The sequence below is a fragment of the Pelobates fuscus genome, chromosome 8 (assembly GCF_036172605.1).
Source record: "Pelobates fuscus isolate aPelFus1 chromosome 8, aPelFus1.pri, whole genome shotgun sequence".
NCBI classification, from domain to species: domain Eukaryota; kingdom Metazoa; phylum Chordata; class Amphibia; order Anura; family Pelobatidae; genus Pelobates; species Pelobates fuscus.
In genome coordinates, this window is record NC_086324.1 from 28,800,505 (window position 1) to 28,821,120 (window position 20,616).

At 35.8% G+C, this 20,616-nt stretch overlaps 1 protein-coding gene across 3 annotated transcripts in view; it reads left to right on the top strand.

Moving 5' to 3' along the window:
* Positions 1-20,616, top strand: part of GALNT13 (polypeptide N-acetylgalactosaminyltransferase 13) — a 235,298-nt gene that overhangs the window by 42,118 nt on the left and 172,564 nt on the right. The gene's annotated exons all lie outside the window — the stretch shown is intronic.

The window sequence follows — 20,616 nt, forward strand, 5'->3', positions numbered from 1 at the left end:
TAGAGAAGGTGGTAAGATAGTTGCCTGTTGCTTCTACTAGCTCTGTGGAGGATGCAAAAGAAAATTGAAGGAGATGAAAATCTCACTGGTTGTTCTACTCATAGCCAGAGAAGTGTTTCTGCCCCAATTACAAAATAATCTCTATTGAAATTGGAACTTTTGTAAACTCTTATAAACATGACAAACTCAAGCAGAACAGTATTATCCATAAGTTAACAGTAGGCAGTCACCTAGATCCCAGGGGTTAGACAGGGACCCCCAAGCTATTCATTTTCTAGGTCCCATTAACCTTACCAATGTGAATAATGAACGTGTTAACCTGCCTAGGTTTCTAAATCCTCCTCTGGATTTAAAGCACTTTAACAAGGTAAAGTGTGTGAAGTGCCGCTTTAAAATTACACCTGACTTTCAACACAGTACATCACAGTAAGCTATAGCACCTGTTAGATTCAGGAAGGTTAAAGATTCCTTACCTTCACTTTATATTAGTTTAATTTCCCCAGGGGCAGGAGGAAAGATTATAACCATATGGCATCCTTTCCTAGGGGATTTACCTGAACCTAGTTAATCACTTGCTCGGTACTAAGCTTTTTCTCTTTTGCATTTTCCATATATTTGCATTTAAATTCCATGCAAATTTTACCAAGTTATTTGAGATAATTAAACTCTGTAACTTGTTAAAAAATACTTCATTCAATAAAATAGTTAACCAAATTCAGATTGCCCTTATTAAAAATATCTAAGTGACCTTAACTCTTCTATTAAGGAATCTTCCAATTAAAGCATAAAAACACAGGCTATTTTGTAATTACTATTAATGTTATTGTTATCATTTATATAGTGCAAATATTTCCCAGAGTTATAGTTATACATTGAGCTATTCTGTACCTGAGACTTATCAATGTGAGAATGAACAGAAGACAAAAGGCCACCACCGTGCAATAGGAATGAGTAACTGGTTTGGGCTTTAGCCCAAAGTTAAAGTTTATAAACTCTGGCTCATGGGCCTTACCCAAAATCCCACCCCTAGAAGATTTTATTGATTTGATTCCCCAGATACCACCTCATTCTTTAAAACCTATCTGGACCAACAGGGTTAGTCACTACAATGGTAAATATTGTGGAAAAAAACTAAAATTTTAAAGCAGACACAGATGGAAAAGCATGCATCATATGCATGGGAAGAGACACACCTACATACACAACCATGCACAGACAACAGACAAAGGCACACATATAGACTCATACACAGCAGCTGGCAGGAATATATATCTACTGATAGAAGTGCATGAGCAAAAGTGTGCAAACAATTATACACAGACACATGTAGACATAAAGACATTATTTATAATGTATTACCCCTCTCCATATTACTGGAACAGTCCTTTACTCTATAGCTTAATTCTGTCAGATCTTGTGAGATCTGCATCCTTCTAGTGATTCCAGCATTTGCCTCTAAACTCCCAATTTTAATATGATGCACAGCTATGCCCCTTTTCAGAGCTCTCACAAGTGTTTACAGTAATCAGCTTTTTTTCAATGCCTAGATATACCCCAAGTTCGCAAAGTATAACCTCAGTAATAAGGTGTGTTTCCGGTCCTTAGAGGAGGACTTTAACTGAAAGTTAGGCTGACACTGCATGCCCTAATGATATAGCTCTCCCTCTTGCCGGCCTCTCTTCTCATTCAGCCAATCACCATCTGGGGATCTCTTTGACAACCCCCTGCAGTAAAAAATTTTTTTTTTTTTTTTATCCCTTTTTGCCAGCTTTAGCAGTTTATTTTACTTTTAAACCTTTCTATTGTGTCTGATCATTGTAATGTACAATATCTGATCAAGTTGACTTTTTTGTTTTGTTATTTCTATAAAAACAATAAAAGTAATAATAGCCCTTTTAGTGCTGGTCTCAGCTGTTTGATCTGTGATCAGTCATTTTATTTTAGGTTGGGTGTTTTTCTGTGGGTGTGGGCATTTGACAGATAGGTGGATTAATTAAAGTAATTAATTTAACCCCCCTACGATGTCATACTATTTTACGGTGGAGGCGGCTTAAGCCATTCTATCAGGCTCAGATAGTGAGACTATTGCAGACAGAGACTATGACAACCTCTGACATTGAGACCCTAAGCGACCCTAAGTGGTGACCCATCTCTGTCTACTTAGGAGGCCCTGCAGTGCCAGAGGAAAAAAACTGAAATATCCACAATTATGGCTATACCTGGCATCACAACAATGGTAGATGTTTGTGAGCCAGTGAACTAGTAGGCTGTTTATACAGGAAAACATATTTGAAATTATGGTTGAGCAAACCAACTTGTATGACAGCCAGTATCTATCTGCAAATCTGGGGTCACACTGCGGTAGTAAAAACATTATGTCAGAGAAATGAAAACATCTTGGGCACTTACCCTAGCACAAGCTTTCAATCATGACTACCTCTCTTTTCTAAGTGTTATGAAGAGGGATCTCTATGAGCAAATGCTGCAATTATTCCATTTTAACAATTATACACTGTGCCCCTCTAGAAACAACTCATTGTTTGAGAGGCTCTACAAAATATGGCACCTTATCCAACTCCTGTCTGGAAAATTATATGCCAGAAAAAAACATTTGTTTTAAAGAATCCCTTTTCAATGCTGTATACAGCATTATCTGGTGAGCTGAAAAACTAGGTCTAGATCTATGTAAGTCAGATTGCAATATTAATTTCCTATGTGCTGTAAAAAAAAGCCATAGCTTTTCCTTGATTTTATGCTGAAACTTTTGTCCGAAATTTTATTTACCCAGTTCCACAATCCTCCCTCTTTGAAATCAGAGGATGTCCAGAGATTTTGTGGCAAGCACTTTCCTTCCCAAATCCCCCCACACCTGGTAAAAAAGTCATCCAAGAGAAAGTGTCATGTTTACTATAAGAAAGCAGTTCGACCTGCCCACTGCATAACAGACTATTTCAGAGTTTACCACACCAAGCTGAACTATTGAATCACTCTGTATGTGACTTTGTCACTTTGCTTGATTATTCTGGATTTCTGAACTCGACTTGTCCTGATTACTCTGTTAGCTGCCTGTACCGACTTATTTGTTTGGTATACTGTCTACTCTGACTTCTGGATTCCCCTGACCTTGGCCTGTCCCTGCTTATGTTAAGCTCAGCCATTATAACGTGGCTACACAAAACAACTAAACATACTACATTTAGAAAACTTGTTAAGATGGTATGCCATCATGAGGGCAATTTTCTTTCTTAGGGTTCAATGTCAAGCCACAGGCAGGTTTATAGGATCAGGAAGGCAAAGCAATGTTTCAGCCTGCTGAGAGGTCTTTATCAAGGGTAATTTTCATTACTGGGCTGCCATACGGTCTCAAAAGCAACATAACCAATCTGGTAAGTTTCAGTGTGTAAAAACTGAAATGATATTTAACTCTAACATTCCAAAACTCGATAAAACCTGTACATGGTGAGCATCTTTGTACACGTTGGACATCATATGATCCAAATATGTGTATTCGATTGCACTAAAAGCAAACAGTATGATGACATTCGCAGTAAAATGCAATGCAGAACTTTGAAAATCATAAAAGGTTTTAATTTCTCACACTTTTAGATTTTAATCATATTAAATTGTTTCATATATAAATATTTGATGTGAAATGAAATTCCTATTTCTCCTGAACAAAATGGTATATAAAGGTGAGTGCACTTAATTTGAGGTAAATTATGTTTGAACAAACATATAGCTTTTTTGTTTTCATCATAATTTTTACAAATGCCTTTGTCCTTAAAGGGGTCCTTAACCCCTAAGTGGTAGAGAATTGAGTAGTCAGGCTGCAGGGCAATGATCTATACACTAAAACTGCTTCATTAAGCTAAAAAAAAATTTAAGTACTTAACAATAAAATTTTTCTCATTTAATTTTAACTAAGAGTTACAATATTTGTTTTACCTATATCATTTATGTATGTGCGCATTTACTTTGTCACTCAGCTGATTACTGTGGATTTCGACAAAGCAACATTTTTACCCCCTCCATGAAATTAATTTAAGATATTAGTTATATTCCTCATTTGGGCTGTCATTTTCACTGAATCCTGTCGGTTCAATTAAGTATACTCCTTGATCAATCTCTTCCAATTAAAATCAATCATTTAAACAAAATTTTTTCTTCTAAGTTTCTCTTTCAGCTCACATCATCCTGTCCATCTACAAGTCTCCTACAATTTAAATAATTTCCGATAACTACAGTCCTTTTCTGTTATTCTTTCATTTACAAATCTTCTCGATTCTAGTTTCTACTGCTTCTTATTCTATATTCTGTCAGTCTTATTTAAAATATATAGCTCACAATATATGTCTGTGCACATAAAACCATATACCTGTTAAACTGGAATTAACTTGTGTATTCTTTAAAAAGAAAAAGATATATATTGTACAATATTACACTGTACAATCTTTTCTCAATTCTTGATCATGGAAAAAACTTAAATGGCCCAGGGCTCTATACTGGTATGAATCGGAGCCCATTCAAGGGTTAAAACAGCTGAAATGACTCATTATTGCTATGTTAGCTCAGATAATACGAATGGGCTAATAGTATAAATCAGTTTGGACATTCATATCATAGAATTTCATTATGACAAACTGTGGCAATGTTATTGGGTTACCATAAGCTCATCACCCCTCACAAATACATAACAAGAGAAATATAGGCCTCATTGCCAGTACAAGCCTTATGATAAACTTATTACCCCTCACGAATACAGAACAAGAGAAATATAGGCCTCATTGCCAGTACAAGCCTTATGATAAACTTATCACCCCTCACGAATACACAACAAGAGAAATATAGGCCTCATTGCCAGTACAAGCCTTATGATAAACTTATTACCCCTCACGAATACAGAACAAGAGAAATATAGGCCTCATTGCCAGTACAAGCCTTATGATAAACTTATCACCCCTCACGAATACACAACAAGAGAAATATAGGCCTCATTGCCAGTACAAGCTTAATGGTGGCTGTCACCCTTGCTGCCCTGTTGTGTATTTGTACCCCACCTCATCTAGACTGTAAGCTCGTTTTAGCAGGGTCCTCATCTACCTATTGGTCCTGTGTCACTGTGTAATTGTCTCATTTATTGTAAATTACCCTCCCGACCCCGCCTTTCATAATATTGTAAAGCCCTGTGGAATTAGTTGGCGCTAAATAAATACTACTACTACTACTAATAATAATAATAATTATAATAATAACAGGACTGTTGGTAAGGAAGCTGAAGCTGCAGAGATATAGGTGATAATAGAAGCCATACTGCAGTAAAAGGGATCCTTCACTGTCTCACCACCAAAAAAAAAACACTGTTTAGTAGATAGACTGTAAGTGAAAACATATGCAGATCTTGCAAAAGCTGCAGTTCTCTTGTTTGAAACCTCTGCAAGCCATCCCTTTCTAACCCCGCCCAGACTTCCACTGGCTGTCCAGTCACAGGCTGTCCAATGCAGCTCAATGAGAAATCTTTGCAAGGCAGGTGCTCTAGGCAACTGCTGCCTTTGAGTTTAGCTCCATTGAGCTAATGAAACCAGGAAGTAACAGTTGTATGACTGACAGTCAGGTGGTGTAACCAGGTTAATTTATAAAAGTGATATCTATAAATCTGCACTTTGTAAAAAAATTAAAACACAGCATGCTAAAGTGATAACAATGGTAATGATCTTGTGTATAAAGGCACTTAAAACAATGATAATGTCATGGTACCTGCTACTCAGACCTCAGTCTCCTCCAGCAATTTCGGCACTTTGGACGCCGGCCGCGATAGCCCCGCCCCCTTTTATGACGCGGCACTATGCCGCCGACGTCATGACGTCAATGACATCACGACCCGCCGAAAATCTCAAACTAGGACGTTTTGGGGGCGTGGTCATCAATTAAAGAAGCAGGGTATAAAAGGTACTCACTTACAGTGGGTCATTGCCCTGTCGTGGTTTCAGCTTGTCTGTTCCCTCAGTGCGTTTATATTGATTGTTTCTTCGGTTATTGACTTGGCTTGTATCCTGACTTTGCTTACCTCTCCTATCCTTGAACTCGGCTTGGCTTTCGCTTACCTGTCTTCTCGTTCCCTCGACCTCGGCTCGCCCCTGACCATTTTCTGTTCGCTTGACGTTAGTCCGGCCACTCTAAGGTCCAGTACACATCTTTATAGTTTTTAATACACTGCGTGTTGGATCCCTGTCTTGATCCTGACAGATAATACAAAAGGGGGAGATCTGTGCTGCTACCACCAATGTGCAAGTTTCTCACTCCTTAGCACAAACAAATAGTAAAAAAATTTGTTCAACTGTGTGGTATGCAAAACCAATCCCAGTTAAAGTGGTGGAGTGCTGGAAGTGTAATTACTCGACCCCCAAGGGCTGATATAAGACCTGAGGGGGAAAATAGCAAATATGGTGTAGTATATCAAAGATGGTCAGATGGGATAATTTAGTGATTGGGTTCACTCACATGTTTCTGAGCCTTGTTAGAACAAGCTCAGATCACTCTGGCAGGCGTGTATTTGGGTTCACGAACCCTCTAGATGATGTATCTTGATATTCCTTGTAACGAAATAATAGAAACCAGTAACTGGTGTAGTATGTTGATAAAAGTTGAATTGTGAAACATACAAATCAAAAACACTCACCTGGTTTAGAGCATATGAACTTGGCTCTAAGTGTGACAGCGTGAGTGTCAAATAGGGGACACAAACCCTTCTTTAGTTGCTGGAACAACTGGATATGAAACCCACAGAAAAAGTAAGTTGGTAATAAGATTTATAAAAAAAATGTAAAACACTACAATATATAAAATAACAAAGTGCATAACAATAATGTAGAAGTGAATCCCGTGGGTAATCCTGAGATATGTTTCGCCGTGTCGGCTTCCTCAGTCAGTATAAAGTTCCAGTTGTCCAGCCCTCTTTTTAAATTCACAGGGAGGTCCTTATTGGATAATTATTCTGCGGTTTGAACCAACCGCTAGGTTTTCTGATGATGTAATCCAATCTGGCTTGACTTGCCGGTTCCGGTTACGTCCACCAGAAGTGATGTATTGTTCCTACTCATCACGTCTGTAGTTGATTCTTCAGAAGCCATATTACTGAATGACAAAGAGTCCTAACAGCAATATCCTCCCCTGTATGGGATAATAAGCAAGATAAAAGCAATTAATATTACAATGTTAGCATATCATAAAATTGTATACATTAGTAACTTCCATATAAGTAATATTTATAAAATGGATACAAGTACAGTAGAATTAAAAAACAGTGTAATTGAAGAACACACAAGGAAGGTGTTCTTCAATTACATCATACCATAAATCTGAAAAAAATATATCAAAGCTATTCAGGAGCCACATGTGAACCTATATTTTTACACATAAAGTCCAATTAGTAAACAGGTTGTGGATGAGGGGTGCCTTAAAGGGACACTATAGTCACCAGAATAACTACAGCTTAATTGTTCGTAGTTGTTCTGGTGTCTATACCATGTCCCTGCAGGCGTTTGAATGAAAACACTGTTTTCATTAATGCCCAGGAACACCTCTAGTTGCTTCCTGCATGGAGACGCTGAATGCTTCCCATAGAGATGCATTGAATCAATGCTGATTGGGTAACTAAATAAAAACCTCTAGGAAAGCTTTGTGATTGGCTGAGATCATCAATTCTGATGATGTCAGCCAAGGAGGCAGATCGGGGGCAGAGCCAGCACCAGAAGACCGGTGTGGTGCTGGAAAAAAGGCAAGTTTATTTTTACTTATTTAAGGGGCCAAAGCGGTTTATATGTTTGCATTCCTGATCCTATAATGTTCCTTTAACCCCTTAAGGACACATGACATGTGTAACATGTCATGATTCCCTTTTATTCCAGAAGTTTGGTCCTTAAGGGGTTAAGATAAAGGCATTGAAAAAGGAATGTTTGCAAACTACTGCTGTCTGCTTTAAATATCGACCGTGAGGGAAGACGCGTGTTCTGTAATCTTGTGTGGCTAAAAGCAAAGTGTTAGCAATGGTCGTCAGGTCAGTGAAGCAGAAGGGCAGTAAAGGATAATAATGGAGGGTTAGGGTGTGTGAAAGAAAGTACCAGAGCAGGAGAAAACTATAAACCGAATAAGGGAAGACAAAGAAAGAGGTTTGCATCCCCAAAAAAGGGAGGATTTGAGAAATGGAGAAAAGGTCAGGGTATAAGAAAGGTGAGTGCCCATGACATCATTACCGTTTTCACTTAATGGTGTTGGTCCCAGAGCAGTCTGAACTATTGAGTATTACAAGGGAGAGGAGGTGGAGAGGATTTCCACAATAATTATTTTTCGGTTCAGTTCCCTGTCTGTTTGATGTCACACTGAGATGTACAGAGACTGGCAGAATGGGTGCAAGGCTGTGAATGACACGTTAGTCCTTAGAGTTCACTGAAGACTTATTATCTCGATCACTGTGACATATCGCAAGCCATGGCTCATTTCTAATGTAGAATTTCTTTTTTTAGGCTTATGCAGGAATACATTAGATTGTGCATAACATAAATAAAATGCAACCTTCTGTCCATTAGAAAATGGCAACAAACACATGTTATTGGTGGGTGGACTAGATATCTACTTCCTTCTTCTCTGGGCTAAGGTGGTATCATTCCCAAATGTGGTGTTAATGGGCCAAAATGAGTTATATTATGCTAGATGGAGGGCTTACCTTGCAGTCGACAACTGGACAAAACGAAACGTGAAGTTCAACTTCCAAAAACCGAACAATAGCATGGAGAAATGATATTTAGCAATCATACCTTTTGCCTCTGGGGCAAATCAAAATACATTATCTTATTAATATCCATTGATATTAATAAGGGATTGTATTGTTATATTCATATGTGCAAATATACAACATACGTCTGGTTATTCCCAATCAATAAGAGAACCTGACAATTTGTCTTTATGGTAGAAACAAAATGTAAGGTCCAGCTCGCCTTTAGAATTTTCACCTCTACAGTCTATGATCATGTTTGACCATTGTGTTTCATTTCACTAGAATAAACTGGTGCTTAGGACAACTAAGGACATTGTTTGTTTGTTAGAAATGCTAGCATCTGACATTTTAATTAAGATAACTATTACTTAGAACTTGCATTGAGCGTCGGGGAAGCGCCTCTAGCGGCGGTCCGGAAGACAGCCTCTAGAGGCTGGATTAACCCTGCAATGTAAACATAACAGTTTCTCTGAAACTGCTATGTTTACAGCTGCAGGGTTAACACCTGGGGGACCTGGCACCCAGACCATTTCATTGAGCTGAAATGGTCTGGGTGACTATAGTGGTCCTTTAAGGTTAAGTGATACATATCTAGGATAAGAGCACCAGGTAAATCTCTCTTACCTTGCTTTTGCATGGGCTACAATATTTTATTTATTTATTTAAAAAATATTTTACCAGGAAGGACACATTAAGAGTTCTCTCATTTTCAAGCATGTCCTGGGCCTACAAACATTGCATTGTTACAATAGGGTACAGTATAATATTAAAAACACACAGTGATATTAAAATACAAAGTATAATATTAAAACTACAAAGTAATATTAAAATACACACATATAAATTCAACACAGAACAAGTAAGAAATATAACCAACAATACAGATGCATACTGTACTGAGATATGACAGGGACCTTTTATATTTTTTTAAGATTTAATTATGTCCCAGAGGCTATTCCATAATTTCTGTGCTCTTTATGGATATATCAATGAGTGTGGGAATGTGATATGAACTTAGTGTTAAATTTTAAAGTTAGCTCTATAAACATTTTGCCTTTCATATATTTTCAATATCTACAAGCAAGTTCTGCAAGAATATTCTCTAGTCACCTCACTCCCACTTTAATTTTTTCCTTGTTTAGCTCATTCATATACCTGGATTTTGGTTGTACTTACTAGTGTTATTAGTAGGAGCAGTGAAATAAGGACTCCATTCTCCCTTACAATAGACCATTAGGGATAATAATAAGAGTCTCCTTGCAGGTCACAGTCCATTGTCAAAGAAAGAAAACAAAGATGACAATTAGTTTGTGCAGTAAAATGATAAACTTAAAGGTTTAATCTTAGCTGAGGGTGTGTTTATTGAATATGTATGTAGCATGTCTATTGAAATGCCTTGCATATTATATTAATGCACAGTACCACTCCCCTGATTTTTTCCATTCTATTTTGGATACAGAATTCTGGCATTTTGCTTTGCAAGATGCTCAGTGTTTAGAATTTTTTAGCGCCTAATACAAGCCAGGTTTTCTATTAAACAAACCCACGGTTTTGAAATGTCTACAAGTATTGATCTATGAATTTCCCTCTAACAGATTTGTAAAGAGCTGTTTACAAATTCACAGTCCAGGCCAAATTATTCCCACAAATCTGCTCATTCAATGAACTGTCTGCAGGTTTAGATAGTACTATCAAATTCGCAGTCTGATTTTTATACAATTTTTTATAAGAACAATGTGTTTAATATTGGTAATCAAAGATATGCTTTGCACATCTCTACTGTAAGGTAATTTTATATAATCATTATTACAGTATTTAATCTGCAATCTTTTAGAAATGATTAATTCTAGATTTGTCCAGTAGTTATTGTCACAACATATTTATTGCATATCTTATATAGTAACCTTATTCAGAACACTTGATATAATGTTTATATATAGATGACTGTATAACAATGTAAAAACATAATATCACTGTATAACAATATAAAACAATATAAAAAAATAAAATGAGATAGAATAGGATTTTGTTGATAATATCAAAATGATGAGTACAATGACGGAGAGGGCGAAATAAGGCAACAAATAGTAAAACCAAATATGTTATATTGATGGATATGGTGAAAATGAAGTGATCTGGATTAAAAGAAGTATTCAAAATCGAATCCCAAAGGCTTCACAGTGCAATGCAAATAGAAAGGATATTTATTCAGGATCAGGAGACATTGTTTATAATTTTGTTCTGATCCTGAATAAATATCCTTCCTATTTGCAGTGCTCTGTTAAGCCTTTGGAATTGGATTTTGAATACTTCTTTTAATCCAGATCACTTCATTTTCACCATATCCATCAATATAACATATTTGGTTTTACTATTTGTTGCCTTATTTCGTCCTCTCCATCATTGTACTCATCATTTTGATATTATCAACAAAATCCTATTCTATCTCATTTTATTTTTTATATTGTTTTTTATTGTTATACAATACTTCTAAGGGACTGCAGATCCCTTTCACAGTGTTCCAGGCATGGTAGTAGACTCTATTGGGTCCCCTGATATATTACCACTAAAACAATGCCTTCACCCATCATTCCAGTAAATATAATTTGTAGTAGATGACGAGATAAATCTATTAGCTTTTATTTTTCTGAATACCTATTTTAATTGGCAGAATCTAAAGATATGCAGTTGACAACCATAGAATTGGTTAAAAATAAAAAATCCAATGGAGGGTAAGAGATAAGTGTGGAGGGGAAGGAATTATTGTGTTTGCAATGTGATGGCACATATACCAGGCATGGACTTTCCCTTTGCATTTGCTACGGAAGAGGGAAAGTGCATACTATTTGTGAGTTCCTGCTGGCTAACTGATGATCAACCGCAATGAAATGATACTCTGTGGGCAAAGGGGACATTACTGTGCCACTGCCTACCAGGTAGTAAAAGATCGTGCTTTATGCTTTTCCGTTTTTTAAGTTACTTAATTTTTACTTCATATCCTCTGGTAACACTTGACTTTTGATAATGCCTGGCTGTCACTTGACAGTAGACTTTGAGGAGTAGGATGTCAAGATGTGTTAGTCAGCAGCCAATAGACTAGCTCCTGGGATGATTTTTTTAAACAGTTGCTTAAGTTGAATAATGCCACCATTCCATTGATTGTTAATATACAGTGTGAGTATGCTCTGACTTCAGGAACCTCTTTAAAAAACTATTTTTACAGATAATTTTATTTCAAAAGTTGGTTGACAAGTCAGAGTTTAGTGACTTGATGCCTAAGGGTTAACTTTATTGTTGAACAATGCTCTACAAAAGCAATATTCACATATGTATTGCAATAACTTAATTCATTTGACCTTTTTGTAAAACATGCCTATAAACAATTGTGTTTAAAACAATGGAACTTGACTTTTATGTAAATGATTTGGCAAGTTTGAACTCATGTTGTGTGTGCTTTAATTTAAAGTAAATAGTATTTAAAGGTTAGTAATTGAGAGGAAAACAAATTAAAAAGCAGATGATTTAATTATGCAGATTAGATTAATGACTAGGCATGTGCATGGGCAAAAAAATTTGGTTTGGAAATTCGGGTAAGTAAAAAAATGTGTCTGCTTTGGCAATTCAGACCAATGGCATTCGGTTCGGCATTTCCGAAATTCGGAACTTTGGCAATTCAGCACTTCGGCAATTCGGAACTTTGGTAATTCGGTCCCTAACCCTACGCCTAAACTCTAAACCTTAACCCTACCCGTAACCCTAACCTTAACTGACTTCGGAACTGTGGCAATTTGGGACTTCAGCAATTCGATTCGGAAATTCAGCAATTCGACCTTCGGACATTCGTAAGCATCTGAATGTCCGAATTTCACGAAATTCATCCGAATGTACATTCGGAATAAAACGAATTGCACATGTCTATGAATGACTGATGTACATTGCAGCAGTTTTAATCAGCCACCTGAAATGTATCTATAGAGCCAATTATACTTGGGGCAGCTATAGTGATGTCGCGAACTGTCCGCCGAACCGTTCGCGAACATTTCGCAGGCGAACAATAGCGTGTTCGCGGCGAAACGAACATACGCAATTTCCGGTCCGCCTCCTATACGTCATCATTGAGTGAACTTTGGCCCGGAACCTCACAGTCAGCAGACACATTCCAGCCAATCAGCAGCAGACCCTCCCTCCCAGGATATGTCTGCTGACTGTGAGGTTCCGAGCCAAAGTTCACTCAATGATGACGTATAGGGGGCGGACCGGAAATTGCGTATGTTCGTTTCGCCGCGAACACGCTATTGTTCGCCGGCGAAATTGTCGCGAACGGTTCGGCGGAAAGTTCGCGACATCACTAGGCAGCTATATTACAACTTTTTGTATGTATTCTTGGGCATAATGTACATGGTAGGCCTGCATTGATAATTGCATCCCTAGAGAATGCATATTTTATTAAAATAAATAATTAAATACAGTATTAAGAAAACCTTTTATATGGAAAATACAGATATATTTGTCTATGTTTTTGAAATGTGTCCTGCGAAGCATAACAGATACTGTGGTGTATCTTATTTTGCTGGGTTTAACTGCAATTATCTGCAAAGATATAGCTTTCATGGAACAATTAGTGTTATTGCAATGAAACAAAGGGGGGGGGGGCATTTTGACAGCCTCTACAGTGCAGGTACAGGGTTAGCTCTAATACAAAAACATATTCAAAACAATTAATAGGTAATAATTAGAAATTAGCAACATGTTTACATTTTTTTTTCAAAAGATTAAATCACAAAAATATTATATATAAAAACATACCATAAATTCAAAATATATCAATACACACACACACACACACATATATATATATCAGACTTGAGAAAGGGAGGTTCTCCCGAAAGCTTATCATTAAAAAATGTTGTTAGTCCAATGTATTACAAGATACAAATGTTATCTGTTTTTTACATCTACATCACTGGACTAATACGTCTACAATCTCTACATATATATATATATATATATATATATATATAAATACACTGAACAAAATTATAAATGCAACACTTTTGTTTTTGCCACCATTTTTCATGAGCTGAACTCAAAGATCTAAGACTTTTTCTATGCACACAAAAGGCCTATTTCTCTCAAATATTGTTCACAAATCTGTGTAAATCTGTATTAGTGAGCACTTCTCCTTTGCTGAGATAATCCATCCACCTCACAGGTGCGGCATATCAAGATGCTGATTAGACAGCATGAGTATTGGAAAGGTGTGCCTTAGGCTGGCCACAATAAAAGGCCACTCTAAAATGTGCAGTTTTATCACACAGCACAATGCCACAGATGTCGCAAGTTTTGAGGGAGCGTGCAATTGGCATGCTGACTGCAGGAATAACCACCAGAGCTGTTGCCTGTGAATTGAATGTTTATTTCTCTACCATAAGCCGTCTCCAAAGGCGTTTCAGAGAATTTGGCAGTACATCCAACCGGCCTCACAACCGCAGACCATGTGTAACCACACCAGACCAGGGCAGATTAGACAGATTTGGGAACAATATTTGAGAGAAATAGACCTTTTGTGTACATAGAAAAAGTCTTAGATCTTTGAGTCGAGCTCATGAGAAATGGGGGCAAAAACAAAAGTGTTGCGTTTATAATTTTGTTCAGTGTATATAAGCTAAATATTAAAGTATTTTTCATAATATGAGATTAATTTAAAAGTTTATCCAAATGTATTAAAACATATTAAATCATTTAAAAAGCTTACACAGAAATATTAAATTAAGGCTATGAAGTACATCAGTGCATCTTCTAGAAGCCATGGTACTAGAATATGAACAGATGCCACTTATTAAAATCATTTATATGTTAGATTCTCTCTCTCTCTTTCTCTCTCTCCAGCTCTCTCTTGCCAGCTTACTTTATCTTAACATGTACTTATCCTCGCTCTTTTTTATATGCCTCCTGGCATCAACCTGCGGTATGGATAGCTAGCATCAAACTTCCGATTGATTCATCTGATTGATTCCTCTGGCATTCTAGGACAATATTTCTTTGTATGCTCCTGAACAGCTAGTATAGGGGCAGAGGGATCTCTGGGCACTCATTAAAAGACATTCATGCAGGGTGCAATAACAGCCTAAAATGCCATTCGAAACAGTGATGCTAGTCTTATCAATTGGTGTTACTTGGGTAGATTAGCATTATCCACCTACATTTATATTTGCATTTTGCTGATATCTTGGAAATGCAAATTTGTAACAATGCCAGCATAAAATATATCTGTATGCAGGGTATATTATTTATATTTTGTTATGAACATCTACTGTATGTTTCAAAAGTGATTATTTGCATCTTGAATGTATATGACAGACAGCAAGACGATAAATACTGTATTTGACATAAATAAAATAAACTTAAAAATGTAGACCCATACAGCCTTGTTTGAAAGAATATTGACTGAATTATATATATATTTTTTTTTTTGTAATTTATGTTATGCTGTTATTTCTGTTGTTTTTCTGCTAACCACAACTCTCTGTTTATTGGAAAGAATCTTCAATAAAATTGAAAATAATGGAACGTGCTCATCAACAAATTAAACATCGAATTTTCTCATGAATTATATAAAAAGATTGTTAAATCCAAGATAACAGCCTTCATAATGACCAGTTTGAAATTATGTTTATACTAAATAAACTGCTTATCCAAGCTATGCCTTTTTTAGAATTTCTACATCAGGTGGATTTGGAAATGTCAGCAACGGTTGTCAAAGTGACTAGAGACAATTACTCGGCTGTCTGTTACGAAACAATGGTGTATTTAATTTTAATAACTTTTGGTATTTAGATTAAGAATCCAGATTTCTAACATGATTCATAGGAAATGCATTATTACGATTAATTAGAGACAAACTGTGCTAGATGTCTGTCTTGGGGTTCTGGTGTTATGGGAGTTCAATTAAAATGCAACATATGACAGTCTTAAACGTTAGCATACTAAATGATGTGCATTAATCAAAACAGTGTCAGACAGTATTTTGATTTGAAAACCGGATAGATATATTTAGTACCATACAAGATGCCAACAATACATGCTCTCTAAAAAAATAACTCATTTAGCTTGGGTAATTATTCTGCATTTCTCAAAGCAGAAATAGGAAAAAATATGTTGATTTATTTTATTTATTATTTTATTTCTTTTTTTCTGCTTTCTTTACTGTAGTATTAGTAATTGAACTGTAAAGAAGTGTTGACGTGTTATGTGCTCATTAACTCTTAACTACCAATTTATTTTAAAAACTAGGATAACACTTATTGGAAGTCTGTATTTAATAGCTAGCACATTAACTTTACCTAAACAGCAATTTATAGGTTGCTATATAGCAATATCTAAAAATAATATTATGTACATCTACACATATGAATGTTTCATTTATTTGCAAAGATTTTACAGCAATAGTTGAGGGATAAACTGTTTTAGCAGGTATATGGTGTCCTGTTTTTTTTCTGAAATACTAGTGAAAAAGCAAAAATGCTATTTTTGTCACACACAAAAGATGTAACAAAAGTAGACATCAGTTGTCAAATGCTTGGGAAAGTTTGTAATTGGAGAACGAACTTCCCAAAATGCCATTAGGATATTTGAATAATATTTGCATGTAAGGATAATGCTCACCTACAATATTTTATTTAAAAAAATCTACATACCACAAAATGTAAAAAAATACACCATTTTAATGTTTTCTATAATAATTAATCTTTTAAAAAGATTATCCAAAAATATTATATCATTTGAAAGGTTTAACCAACAATATTAAATTGAAACCTATATGAGCTATGTGGTTTTATAAACACTGGCCAGTAGTTAAAGTCTGATATTTGAATGTGTTTTTTTTTTCCCCTGTGTTAGACTATTTTATTTACAACGTTCTTTGATAAATAGATTATATTTGGTGGCACTAATAAAATTCCGACTAAAAACATTTTTTTTAAAAAAAGGTTGCAGAAAAAAACATCGCTCATTTTAAGAAAATAAGATAATATTGGGAGAATGTATGATCATTATGAAACTTGTTTAATCTCCTTTTTAACTATATTTCTGGAGTACAGTACCTATGTAGGGTACTATATGAACACTTTGACACTACATTCCCACTCAGGTTCCAACTGGTCACTGACATCACATTTCTGCAGCCTTTTTTTTATTAAAAATGTAATATTATTAATTTAATACTATTAAAGGAACACTATAGTCACCAAACAACTTTACCTTAATGAAACAGTTGTGGTATATAGATCATGCAACTGCAATCTCACTGCTCAATTCTTTGCTATTTAGGTGTTATATCACTTTGTTTATGCAGCCTAGCCACACCTCTCTGCAAGTAATGTGCAAAGCCTTCTAAAACTCTTCCTGTAAAGTGAGATATAATGTATATCATTTCAGGTGAGATGTGACTAGGGCTGCATGGACAGAAACAAAAACCATTTAACTAAATTGTAGAGAATTGTGCAGTGAGACTTCAGAGGATTGATAAGGCTCCTTTGGTAACTATAGAGTCCCTTTATATCACTTTTGTTTCTGTTTATGCAGCCCTGGCCACATTTCCCCTGGCTGTGATTCACACAGCATGCATGAATTTATTTTCATTTTTAATCAGATGTTAATGTACTTTAGATGTGTTTTTATCATCTGCTGTGTAAATTGAACTTTATTCACATAAAGGAATTAAAATTCAAACACTTACTAATTGTTAGTTAACAATTTACACACTTTATAGAACAGAGTCTTCAAATGGCTGGTCCCTCGTCCCTATTCTCAGTTCGAATATTTGAAACGATATTCATACATTGTAGCAGTCCGGCATGAGGATGAGGGAGAATGGACAAAATATAAATCTGTGCAGAATATGGATTATTTGTAAAGTGTTATAGCATCTATGAAACATATGTACAGTTTAGTAGTTATAGTATAATGATACTACTATTACTGGGTATTGGGCCCACAGAAAGACATATTTCCATAGTATATACCTGTAAAAAAATATAGTCAAAAATACATTTTCTATGTAATATTAAACAGTACTTTTATGTTTTTTTTATTATTATTTTTTTATTTTCACAAATGTAATTACATCGAAATGCTGATATAACAAGATCAAAGTAAGAAACCTAGTAAGAAAATGACATTTCTGTGACATGCATGTGTATGATATTAGTAGAAATGCAGTACTTTGAGATTGGTTCTACTTTTTTGTAGCAGAGTAATCCAAATATAGAACTAGGCTCCACTTCAACAGAAACAGGGTAATTCAGATAAAGAGCTCACAGCAAACTCTGGTCCAATATGTGTTTCCAGCTGCTCTTTTCAAAGGGATATAGAATCATTATGTTTTGTACTTTATATTTTATGTTGATATGAGCCTTAATTGCAACTACAGAATATACCCTAGCAGTATGCATTCCATTTCCTTCCAGACATATTGTGCTTCAAATTTATCTGCTTGCTCACTTACAAAATCTTCATATTTAGATCAAAACTGATGATAGATTAAAGGAACACAAAGCATGCATTCCTAATGCTTTAGTGTCACCGTCACCTAATTATATCGGTCCCTCCCTCTGTGTGAGCACAAACAAAAAGAAAAAAGAGTTTTACTTCCCTTTTCCAGTGCAAATCTCCCTTGGAGGTACTTAACTCATTGCTTTTCAAAATGTAATGTGTGTATTAGGGATGTGGTGCGTGTTTGCAGAATGTTGTGTGTGTAGGGGAAGCAGTATGTATGTAGGAGCTGTATTTGTGTGTGGGGGGTTAGAGTTGGGCAGTTTTATATGTTATTTTATTTATTTATAATTTTGTTTATTTCCCCTTTGTGCTTCTTATGTTAGGCAAGAGAGAAGGGACATGATATTATCTGGCGGTCCAGCGGTGAGGGACTCTAGCCTGCACCTCTGTCGGGTACAGACTCAGTGTGCTCGTCTTTTGAGCCCCGGAACTCTATAGTATCTGAGTGTTGCCATGGTAAACCATGGCAATGGTTTGTATGGCTCAGCTCACAGGAGGGTACTCCCCATCTGCACTTGGAGAAGGTGCAGGCTAGAGTCTCCATGGCTCACCTACTTGTAAAGGAGAACACACTGGGCCGGTGAGGGAGAGCTCTGATATCTCCACCAGGCCTGCTCGTTGCTGCTTATATATTGTGATACTTGCTATATACACACTCAGAATATAGGAAACCGTCCGTTTTGTACCCACATTTTGGTGTAAACACTGTATCCTATATTTAACCCCATAAGGACACATGACAGAAATATTCAGTCATGATCCCCTTTTATTCCAGAAGTTGTGTCCGTAAGGGGTTAAAAATACAAGATTTATAAGGTGACTTGCTGTACTCTTTTGAGTGGCTGACTTTAGCAGTCAGTTGTGCCGTAATGTGGACTATGTCAGCACTTTATAAACACTACATAAAAAGTAATGACACAAAATCAAACCTACAGATTAAATATATAAAGTCTTTATCAGTCACTGGTTTCAGATAATAGTTTTGAGTAGACTGTATAGGAAACCTAAAGCAAATAAAATCTGGCTACAATAATATAATTTATTGGTTTTCTGGTTAACAGGAAATCTGAGGTAGCTGAATTTATGTTTTCAATCAGGTCACAATCACCAACGATGAAGAAGGTAAGGAAATGTTTTACAGCAAAAACAAAAGAAAAGTTTTGAGATTTTGTAGATCAGAATTATCTTAGAAGCATCAGTACATATTTTGCTGGGATAATAAAATACTTGCAGGCTTCACCACGGAGGATGAGGCATAGTGAGGGTAGAATTTAGCGAAGCAGCCATCTTGGATTTGAATAAGTTGTAGCTACATTGGCAAACAAGGTTGAAATAGCTAGCAAGCTTTGATACCCACTTAGTTTTCCCCTTGGATATTCAAATTGTCTGTATCAGCAAAAATACTTCCTTCTCACTGAAATGATAACAAAGCAGTGAAAATACCTCATTGTCTTACATTGAAGTGATTGACATTGAGAGTTGAGGGAACATATCTCTTTAAAAAAAAGTTTTAAAAGGAGAAATGCAGTATGGCCCTCATTGCTTCCTGGCAATAAAATACGATGTAGTGGTTATGGTGCTTGGAGTGTTGTATTTAAAACATCCCTAACATGGGAAACATTTAAACAATGCTAACCCTGTTGATTAATTTAATTTTACCCAAACGCATACTCTGAATTAATAATGTTTAAAATGGGTTACTTTTCTAATTAACTTATTTCCCTTATCTCTATCAGTGAAAATAATGTCCAAACTGATTTAACGGTACCTTGAATCTACGGAAATACAGGCATATAAGGTATTGGAACAATATTATCTTATGAAATAAAGAAAACATTGTCACTTTCCTAAACAAAAACAAAATTTAATTTTTCATCTAACCTCAGGGATAGATGGATATATTGCCTAAAGCAAAACAAAACAAATACACAAATTACAAAAAAATAGTGCCACTTTTAACCCTGCAGGGGTGTCCTTGAAGGCACAATTAGACTGTTCCCCCTACTATATTATGGTGTCATCAATAATAAAACATTTTTTTTCAGAGAATCACTGAAAAGTTTGCTTGTACAAGAACTCGTCAACAACTTTCTATAAAACTTTCATTTTGTTGATTTTCAAAAGTAAAACATAGGAGTACAGAAGGAAAACAATAGTTCAGTAAATACGTACAAAATGGTAGAAATGTCACAATAATGAGCATCTATAATTTAAATACAGAATTAATTAAGGTAAGAGTCAGTCAACCAGAAAATAGTTTTGCTATAGCGAGATTCTAATAGATCAATTGA